An 11,319-nucleotide genomic window follows, 5' to 3' on the forward strand; every position below is an offset into this window, starting at 1 on the left:
GTATGGGTTTGAATCCCTACCAACTGCAATAGCTGTGAGTAACTTCGAGCATAGACCTAAAATATTTACCATTTTCATCATTAATTGGCTGTCTCCTTTTTCAATTTACCCTTTCAATATGCTAAATTACCGCGGTCTGTTCCACATGCTGAACGTTTCGCACCAAACCAACGTCACAGTTTGTCGGAGCTCATTGAGGTACATTTGAAGCATTTTGGGCCTTAAGAGCTCAGCAAACCACTGAAGTCCCCGGTCAGTTTAACAAAGAACTACAAAACTGTGATATTTCTGAGTTTTTAAATACGTATTTTAGTCGTCAAGAACAAAAGAATCAGGTAAATAAAGAATAATAATTTCAGAAAAAAAAACCAATCTATTATTTGCAGGATAATTTGAGTTTATTTGACTGATAGGTGGGAACAAAAAGCAAAACACACTATGCTTATTAAGTGTATATTATAATCACGAGGTGTGTTTTAGCTCTCAGTTGGAACATGCCGTGGGGAAACTGAGCTGTGGTCTCGCAAGTCCAACGTCAGAAAGTGGGGCTTCTAACATCCATACTGGGTTCTTTGAAAAGTTTAATAAACTGCCCTGTGGACAAATATATATGTATAGATATATATATATATACGATATATGTATATATCTAGAGGGATTAAATCAGTGATGAGACAAACACCAAACAAAAAATATTCTAAACCTGGAGGTTATTTCTTTATTTATTTATTTATTAACTGCTACATTAAGGTTTCGTGTCCTCTGAGGTCATCATTTCCTGAGTAATAATTGCAGCTTTTTCTTTTTATTGCCTTTATGAACAGTGCAGGGTCACAGCAACATACACACTGAGATAGTACACAAATTATTTTTTGCCGCATCCTTAAAAGCTGCAGTTTTTAAGGATGTTCATTAAAAACAGGCGCTGAAAGTGATCTGGCGGCAGGTTAATAATGAGCGGTACGCAAAGTGACGTCACTCTAAATAGCAAACCTCATCATCACTTGGGATGCTTACGATGACCTGTTTTACAGAAAGCTCGATTTTCCGGGAATGACGGGTGACCCCTTATGACCCCGGTGACAAAGGAGCACAAGCACGGCCTGCGGTGGCTGTACACACTCTGAATGCTGGAAACCCACAGCGGGGTTTATCTTCAAAGAGCTCTTCTTTTAGACAGTCTGGGGTGAAGCTTTATGTGAGCTTAACCTCAAGTGTGTGTGTGTGTGTGTGTGTGTGTGTGTGTGTGCTTCAGATACCTGAACCAGTACTTCTTTACACAACCCATTCAACCTAAACACGTTCACACGCCACATATTACACACACATACAATCCCAAACCATTGCCAAGCATAACCCTAATTCCAAATCACGACGATGGTCTTCTGGGAGGGGGGGGGGGGGCTTGGCACACACCATCTACCGTCGATTTAACAGCGCTGCCGCGGTCCGCGGGCAAAAGAGACATTATTGATCCGCCGGATTTCCTGGATCCCTTCTGGTGCCGTCGGAACGAAAGAAAGAACACAGTCTGCTGTTATTCAGGAACTCGTCCCCCCGCTTCCCGCCGGGACGAAGCAGCTTCCCAGTGTCCCACACTTCCTATCGGGGCTCCTATCTATCGCTAAACACTCTCCACATTTTGCCCAAAACAGATGTGCGGACACACACGCTCACACACACACTCGCTCAGCAGTCCCACCTCCACATATAAAACAAACACACAGTGCCGAGCTGTGAGCTGGGCTTCAACACCACAACTTCCTGTATGCCGCATGGTTTCTAAGGGCAACAGGTGACTAAGCAGTTGAAATCCTTGACTTATGACAGATATTGCAGTGCTTAGAGCTGCTGGACTGGGCTTGGAGGTCACATGCCTGAATCCCATCTCCTGCTGAAGTTCCCTTGATCAAGGTACCTACCCTGAATTTATATAGTAACGCTAACCCTACTGAGTAAACGGGTAAATCAGTGTAAGCTGCTTTAGAGTAAAGAGTCTGCTCAGCAAATACATGTAAATGTAAAATGTAAATAAATAAAAACCCAAAGTGGGTGTGTTAAATCAAAGGAAGAAGCGGGTAGTACAAGAGCTACTGCCTTCGCACCTAAAGGTTGCAAGTTTAATTCGCACCTCTGGCTGTAATAACTCTGAGCAAAGTATTTACTCTCAATAGCTCGAGTAAAAATCACCCTGCTGTGTAACTTTAAATACCTTAACATTGTAAGTCACTTTGGAGAAAAGTGTCAACTAAATGAAGAAATGTAAGGTATCTCCTGACTTACTAATAAAGACTAAAGAAAGCGCTTTGTTCTCAGGCACGATAGAAAATGGACACGGGTTTGAAACCCGCTGCTTCCTCTCATCTCTTTGAGAAAGGCACCGACCTTGAATCGCTCGGGTAAATGTACCCAGGTATCCGAATGGAAGGGTAATTATGAGCACCTTAACAGTGTGATCTGATTTGGGGAGAAGTGTCAGTTTACCACGTTTCTCACTCACTGTGCCGTCAACAGGGTCTCAGTTTAGCAAAAGACACCCAGTTCTCCATTAACCTGTGGAGTAGGGAGGCAGTACCACACCTTGGGGGGGTTTGGGTTCGCAGCCAGTGCAGCGAGATGAGGTTTGGGTTCTATGGGTGAAGGTGACCCAGCAAACCGGGGTGGTAAACGGATAACGTCATGAACCTTCACCCCCGACCTCCCAGCAACCCCTGCTCAGCAAACCAAGACAAAGCTCCTGCTCAGAGCTTTGATTGCTTTCCTCGCTCTATTGGCCATGACATGTGATGGGTGGGGTGGACGAGGGTGGCGGGGGTGGGGGGGCAGAACGAAAGCATTCCTCCTACTGCGTGCTTCTCTCCGCTCGGCGATATCAGCAGTGGAAATCCAAAAATCCAGGCACATCAGCTTTCAGCACAGCAATGGGGGGGCTGGTGTGGGGTGGAGGTGGGGTGGAGGTGGGGGTGGGGCGCTAGTGATCTGGCCTGGGAGGACACCCCACTAGGGCAACCTGTCTGGGGGCATTAGGGCAGCTACGGCTGACACTGGGCTGTCCCTGCTGAGGGAGGCAGGTCACCGTCCAGCCCCATAGGGGGGCGCTACTGAAGGATGGGGGTCTTCACATCGCAGGTCAGCCTGGTCACCCCTGTATGTACAGGCAGGAAAGAGACCGTGTGCACTGCCGCGCCCGCGCGCGCGCACACACACACACACACACACTCATTCACACGCAATAGTCACAGTCGCCTCCCGTGGGAGAGCCGCATTACGAGTGTTGCACGGAAACACACAGCACTTGCATCAGTCGCTGCAGATGCGGCGGGAAACAAGGGCGCCGGGTGTCGGAGCGAAGCCTGGTCCGAGGTGCTTCGCGGGATTATGGGCTCCGATGACAGAACTAATCCTTTTTTTGTTAATTGCTCTGCACTGAATTTGAAACAAAGCCTCTTTTTTTCCGATTTACATTGCTAATACATGCGCGCCATGCACTGGGAGCATATGGCTCTGCTGTGTTGTTTCTTCCCAAAGAAGCACCTGGGAAAAGAGGAGCACCAGAGGGAGGCGGGATCCATATTTCAGAGAACCAGCCGAGACCCCGGTGATCTGCAAAATGGGCATTTTAATAATACGGGATATTAATGCTGGTCAGTAAGAGTGCAAAAGAACGGGATAGCAGTAGTAGTGCTGTGATTTCAGCCGTTGCATTGTGTTCTGGGTGTTCTGGGGTCGAATCCCCGCTCCTGCAGTTGTACCCTAGATTAAGGTGCTGCGCTGAATTGAAACAGCGATGAAACTGAGCTACAAAAACAAGTGAATTGCACAATGTCTACAACCACCTGTCCCAAGCTGGGTCGCAGCAAACCAGAGCCTAACCTGGCAACACAGGGTGCAGGGGACACACCAAGGATGGGGTGGCAGTCCACCGCAGGGCACCCCACTCAGGGCTCGAACCCGAGACCCACTACGCAGTGGGCCTCGGCTAAACCCACTGCGCGACCACAGCCCACATAAGTGAATCAATTTATATTTAAATACTGCAAGTAGTCTTAGACAAAGGTATCAGCTAATTTAAGGTTAAAAATTACAATAAATCACATTTATATTTACTCATTTAGCTGACACTCATTTAGGTGACATGCAATCTTTTCAGTCTTTATAATAATGGTAATTGGGCACAAATCGCATGTAACCAGTATTTATGATGAGAAGCAGGCGCCGCTTTGGCGACACAAGAAATGACCTCACGGATATGAGGATAACGGTAAGAATTCCGCCCATATCGGTTTGTGAGGTTGTGGGGTGTGGAGAAAAGGCTGTTTTGCAGATTTCACAACAGGTCTGTTTCTAAATCATAACAAGTGGATTAAAATGTGTCCTGAACGGCCGTCCGTCTGTCGCGACCTGCGCTGCCCTCGACCCAAACGGTAATGCGTGCGCCTTGTAATTTGCCCATTTTAATATTCATTTTGTTGCTCATTACTGCAGCGGTTTATTTATAACACTGCAGCTTTTCCTTTAATTTCGTTGCTGTTTTCGGAGCAGGTTTTCAGCTGTGGGTTTTTTTTTTTTACGGTCAGACAAGAGACGCGTTGGTGCACCAGTTTTCTGGTTGCGAGGGATTGGATGGGGGGGGGGGGGGAGCACTGCAATCCCACAAACCGACCTCAGATCAGTCCATGCTCCGTCAGCTGTCTGCTGGTGCAACTGCCTTTCCGAGGCCCTCGTGACTCCTCTTCCTGCAGAGTCCAGAGCTCAAGGTGGGACGCAGAGGAGCAACTGGAGGTGATGGGATGGGGGGGTCAGGAGGCACAGGGCCACACCGCCTCTCCGTGTCCCGATCCTACCTCTGCCTAATTAAAACATTTTGACAGGAGAACCTGCCTGGCACGGCTTGCGCGAGCGAGCGAGAGGGAGAGAGAGAGAGAGGAGGATAAAGGAGGAGAGGAAGAGGAAGAGGGAGGGAAAAAAAGCAGCCTCTTGTCGAAATATCACAGTTCTCATTACCGAGACAGGTTTAATTTGGAACGTCTAGCGTGGCACTTTGAGAGAGGCTGCTTTATTTACATTTAAAGGGATCCGAAGTGGCTCCTTAATTGCTGCATTCAGCTGGCCGTGAACACGACTGGTCCGTGGCGGGCGCTCATTACCAGGCAGCCGTCAGAGGAGCGGGCGCCAGGCACCGGGCAAGGCCACCGCCACCCGTACCCGCTGAAGAGGGCTCGTCTGAGGCCGGGGCGCGCTCACAATCAGGGAGGATTACACGCTAATCCCCCACCCCACCCCGTTCCCTTTCATCGTGTTCATATCAACGGGAGCTAAACCTCGGCAGCCGAGGACCCCGGCAAAGAAATAACAAAGCTGAAAAATAAAGAGACGATTGTCAATAAAGATACGGACAGATCTGCTAAATAATCCAGACAACGGGATTTACTGGTGAGGATTTAAAGTGGAGCATCTCGACAGGCAATTAGGAAGGCGGGTGTGGAGCTCAGAGGGTTGCGTTTGTTGGCAGCCGTGGTGCGTAGGCCGAGTGCGGATCGCAACCCAACTGGGCAGGTGGCCTCAGAACACGTGAACCAGGGCAACTCGTCCTTGTCGGCAGGATTCCTGGAACCCCACACAGGAATGGCGTGAAGACAGGGGAACGGTGGACCATGGGCTCCCCTCCCTCTAATTCATGGCAGTTTCAGTATGGGGCTGATTTCGTTTCAGCCGAATTCAGTTCAGTTCCGTTCACTTTCGGGTGATTTTGGTTCCTTTAGTTTCATTTCATTCCATTTTCATCTGAATTCAGTTCTGTTCATTTTCAGTTGATTTCTTCAGTTTAGTTGATTTTCAGTCCCTTCAATTTCATTTCAGTTAATTTTATTACATTCCAGCCAAATTCAGTTCAATTCGATTCATTTCCCTCTGATTTCGGTTCCTTTAATTTCGTTTCAGTTGTTTACTTTAAGTAAAAATAATCCGGTATAATTTCATTTAATATCCTTTCATTTTATTTCAAGTAAATTCAGTTTCATTAATTTAATTTCACATGAGCCCAGTTAGCTGATTTCATTCCTTTTTTCATTTCACTTCAGTTCAGTTGAGCTGAATTCAATTCCATTTTATTAAGTTAATTTCACATTTTGCTATTTATGTCATAAATCACCAGGGCAGAGTGGAGATGCATCCAACTGATGAGTTTTTATTGGACAGGAGCAGAGCAGGATCAAAATCATGGAACAGAAATGAGGTCGGTACCAGCGAAGTCATAGCGGGCATGGCCAGGGTCATGATCGGGGACGTGCTGGGTCGAAACTGGGAATGAGATGTTCGGGATCTGATGAAACTCGTGGTTGTTGGACAGGCAGGGCCAAAGTCGGGTTTGATAAACAGGCGCTCATATACTGAATGAGGTCGAAGCTGGGTAGGGATACACTGAAACAATAAGGCCGTGGTCAAAAGAGGGAACTAGGTCAACATGTGGGTCTGAGAAGGTTTCTTTATCCAGGAAGCGTGAGATAAGGCATTTAAGCTCCTCCAAGATTTTGCAGCTTCCCAGTGTGGACCCCTCCTATTTATGCTATGTCTAAATGCTGTTCAGGTGTGCTGGGCTCATCTCCAGGAGGTGCTTGTGGTGGGCGTGACAGTTTCAGTCTCAGTTTCAATTTGATTTAATATCAGTGCACTCTGAGTTCAGTTCACTTTGACTGAGTTAATTTCACTATAGTTAAAATCTCTCTCTCTCTCTCACACACACACACACACACACTTTCTGAACCACTTGTCCCATGCAGGGTCACAGGGAACCAGAGCCTAACCCGGCCACACAGGGCCTAAGACCGGAGGGGGAGGGGACACACCCAGGACAGGACACCAGTCTGTTGCAGGGCACCCCAAGCAGGACTTGAACCCCAGACCCACCAGAGAGCAGGACCCGGTCCAACCCACTGCACCACTGCGCCCCCCTAGTTAAGATCAGTTTTATCAATTTCAGTTAAAATCAATTAGATTTATTTTGTCTATTTAACTGAGCTGAATTGATTCCATATCAGCTTGTCCATGTCTACAGCCGCTTGTCCCAAGTAAGCCTGAGGCAAACCAGAGCCTAAGCCGGCAACATAGAGCACAAGGCTGGAAGGAGGGGGTACACACCCAGGAAGGGACACCAGTCCATCCCAAGGCACCCCAAGCAGGATGCAAACCCCAGACCCGCCCAGGAGCAGGACCCAGCCAAACCTGCTGCGCCATCGCACCATCCCATATATCAGCTTGCGCCAGGTAATTTTATTCAGTTTTATTCAACTTTTACATAGTCCCTCTCCCAGCCTGGATGCATCAGAACGTTTAAAATATCATCCCTAATAATCTAGGGCTTTCATTTCATTTAATTTCTCGTTCATGCCAAAAAAAAAAAAAAAAAAAAATGGTGTGGGTATCGGGATTTGTCTGTCTTATGCACCTACTTGAACAATGAACCTTGGTGCAGCAAGCGGTGGGGAACAAATTAGGTTTGCTTGAGACTTTCATGTCTGCAGCTATGTCTCCTTCTCTCAATGTAATGCATAAATTGTACTCTTGCTGAGATGTACGTCGCTTTGGACAAAAGCGTCTGCTAAATGAATAAATGTAAATGTAATGAGTTAAATTGTCAGCAGCGCAGCTTAATTTATTTCAGTTAATTTATTTTTGTGCCGTGCCCTCTGAAGCAGGCTGACTCATGTCACTTAAAAACGAGCGGGAGGAAAGGGCTCGAGTGATGGATTCTCGCATGCGGAGGAATGCCGCCAACAGTGAAGCACTGTTAAAAGCAAGGGAGGAAAGCTAGAGCACTGCAGAGAAGAGGAAACAAAGTTCCTGAGGCTTGAAGATGGGATAAAATCACTGGGGGTCCAAGGTCAACTGGCTGCCCCCCTCCCAACTGTGCACACACACACTGCACAAGTGCAGAAATGTCTGAGTGCTGTGTGAGCAGGTTCCAGAAAGTTGCCCAGATGCGCCCTCAGTTCAAGGCTGACACCTCCCAATGAGAAAAAAACTGCCCTTTGTCACTCTGCAAAGCTGCTCCTCCCCAATCTCCCAGTCCCAGGGGGCCCGTCTCCCTGCGCTATCTTCTTACCAGGGCCAAACAAGCTTCCGCCGGCGGCTCTTAGCAGTACTACTACAACCCACCTGGTGTGGGTCCGTCAGCAGGACGAGGGGATGGGTAACGTATGGCGCTGTCTGTCGACGCTGCATATCGGCACAGCCCTGGGCTCAAAGGTCATCTGCAATCCAGGCCCGGATGAGCAACTGACTGAACCACAGGACTCATGTGATGCTGAAAAGGGACGTAGTGAATAAAGTCTGACTCCATCTTTTGCCCAAATGTCTACTGTGTCATCTGCGCTTCCCATTGAAATTAATATGACATTTATACTCAGCTGAACACTCATTGCTTCAGTTATCCTTCCAATAATTTTTTTTTCCATTCTCATCCTTTGGATAATTAGGCAAGTGATCGACCTGTAAAGGTAAATTAAGTTCGCGTGAAAAGGGATCATGTGCATTACATATCGGAAACGTACAAAATATAGGAAGCACTAATGACAGGCGGAAGCCCTCAGCCACCTCACCCCCCATTTATTTTCATTTTTAATAACTGTGTCACCCAACTTTGCATGGATGTATGCAGTTCAGATAAACAACAGCTTCAGAGAGGTGGGGTTTAATGAAATAATTAATTGCAAATATAATAAATGTGGAAAAAAAACATTCCGATGTGATTAGACTGTATCAGCAGTTTGGGTATTTAAAGTACAGAGCAGACACTATATGTCAGAGGTGATTTTTATTTTGTAATTTTTGGAATTACATTATTCATTATGCCTTACCCATTCATACAGCAGCTGAATAAGGTCCCCAGGTAATGAGTCAGGTTTGCGCCTGATAATTGTGCACGATACACAGTCAGGTTGCTGCGGGACAGCAATTCATGCACGGATGCGGGATGACCTGGTCAGCTCAACTCTGCATGTGTCATCCACACTCCCATCCCCGTCTCTTTCCAGCCCAGGCAAGGCAACCATGTGTGACCTTTACCTGCTTCCTCACTCAATGCCCACCAGTGGCTTCCAAGACTCCAGAGATGTCACTGCTGGTGGAACCATGAGGGAGGGAAAGGTGAGGACCATCTTAGCAAGGGGGCTTTTTACTTTACAATCAACACCAAGCGGTCGCTGTTGGTCACTGTCTTTATTCTCCTGCTTCGGAGATGCTTTCACCCAAATCCCCACAACCCTTTACCTCCATTCCAGTAAGCAGACCGAAATCGGTCAATGACTCTGAAGCTCGTGGGTATAACAGCTCTTACCCTGGCATCTGACCATAAGACACCTGAACACAAGAAGATCAAGTCCATTTTACTGTTGCTCCACGCAGGATTAAAGTGAGTTATCATCCTGACTAATGACTTGCTCTATATTACATTTCTTCACTTGTCTAGCACTTTTTCCAAAGCATCTTCCAATGTTAACCTACCTACAGTTACTTACCTAACTCAGTAATTTCCAGTGGAGTAATTTCAGGGTAACTTCTTTGCTCAGGGGTCCTACAGCTATAGGTAATAGCTGAACCCACAACCTTTGCATCCAAAAGCAGCAGAGTCAACCACTTTGCTACTAGCCGTGCCGATGCTTGACTAAAGATGTTGATGGAGACAGCAATGACCCCTGCAAGAATTTCATAGTACTTTATACACACTACTTGTACTTAGGACAATAAACCTTGAACTTGAAGAGTCGGGGAAAGTTCATTCCCAACTGAGCCACAAGCTTCTGCTATGTATCATAAGATGAGTTTATCTTGGAATTAAGTATCAAGGGAGCCTGGTTGTAAATTCAATCGTTTTGTTCTTCATGTAGAACCAAAAGTTTTCAGAATGTAGTGAAACTGGATGACAAATTTACACTGGTACACAAATTTATATAGGAGTGGTCTCACTCATCAGGACGACTCTAGTAGAAGCCGTAGAAGAGCAGAAGGATGCCCATAAGGATGTGGAGAAGAAACTGGAATTCCTTAATAGATGATTCCACATTTATTTGTCAAGTTGATGCTTGTCTCATTACCAACTTATACCATTAAGCTACATTAAGGTTATTTACAAGGGGGTATTAAATTTGACAGCGAAGAAGCAGGACAGGACTATTCAGGAAACCATGGACAGCCAGGAAAGAAAAGCAGATCTCACTGGAAGCATAAATGAAATGATACTCAGATTATGATACTTTGGACACATTGAAAAAATGTTCTTTCAAAAAGGGGGTGATGAGAAATGCTGAAGGAAGAAGATGAGAGAAACCAGAAATCAGACTGAACTCAGCCAAAGCCACAATGGACACACCCTTCTGAGCATTAAGGACACAAGTGGACTTCATCTACATCTACGTCTAAACCTTTGCTATCAGCTGCTCCAGTAGCGCAATGGGTTAGCGCATGGTACTTATACAGCAGTATTCATGAAGTGATGCCAAGGTTGTAAGTTCAAACCTCACCTGGAGCACACCTTTTCGAAGGTGAGGTGGTCACACTGCCCTGAAGGCTTTTGCTTTGCATTTCAGCTCCTGCTGTAGTACGCATGATCAAGGTACTTAACCCTGAAGTGATAGGGTAAAATTACCCAGCTCTAAAAATGGGAAAATCATAGGAAGCACTTAAGGTTACATACCTAACAGCGCAAGGCTCTTTAGAGGGAAAGAATCAGCTCAGGTAATTCTTCTTCTTATAATAATAATAATAAGAAGAAGACGAAGAAGAAACCTTTTTCATTTATCATTCACTCACTGTAGTTAACTGTTTAAGACAGGGTTGCAGTGGTGTGGAGCCCACCCTTGAAGCACAGGATACCACAGAGGTTAAATTATTGTTGTTCAATACCACTCTTTATTTTTTCTATTGCTTCATCACTATTATTATTATTATTATTATTATTATTATTATTATTATTATTATTATTATAGCTATAGAGAATGCAGGATACTTAGAGTTCCTCTGTAGACTGGAAGCACCAGGCCTCATTCACCAAAAAAACCATGAAATAAAACACTGCAATAAAATACACAAGTTGCTTCAACCGCCAGGAAATCCATATTTTAAAAAGATATGAATTTATCATGAAATGTTTATATGCAACCTCTGGCGATTTTGGCTTCCTGTCTACAGCTCGCGCAAACGTACGTTTGAACATCCAGAAAACACATCTGTTTCGCTATATTTAATGGGGGAGCGCGCAGAACGCCGAAGCAACGCGCAGACATGACGCGCTATTAAAAGCTAATCGACTTTTGAACCGACACA

General features: G+C 45.9%; 1 non-coding gene across 1 annotated transcript; it reads left to right on the plus strand.

Moving 5' to 3' along the window:
- The first annotated feature begins 10,432 nt into the window (after positions 1-10,432).
- trnai-uau (transfer RNA isoleucine (anticodon UAU)) lies at positions 10,433-10,525 on the plus strand. The gene is given in 2 exon segments: positions 10,433-10,470; positions 10,490-10,525. It is a non-coding gene; the product is annotated as a tRNA-Ile (tRNA).
- The last annotated feature ends 794 nt before the right edge of the window (positions 10,526-11,319 follow it).

This window comes from Scleropages formosus, chromosome 17, assembly GCF_900964775.1.
Source record: "Scleropages formosus chromosome 17, fSclFor1.1, whole genome shotgun sequence".
NCBI lineage: Eukaryota > Metazoa > Chordata > Actinopteri > Osteoglossiformes > Osteoglossidae > Scleropages > Scleropages formosus.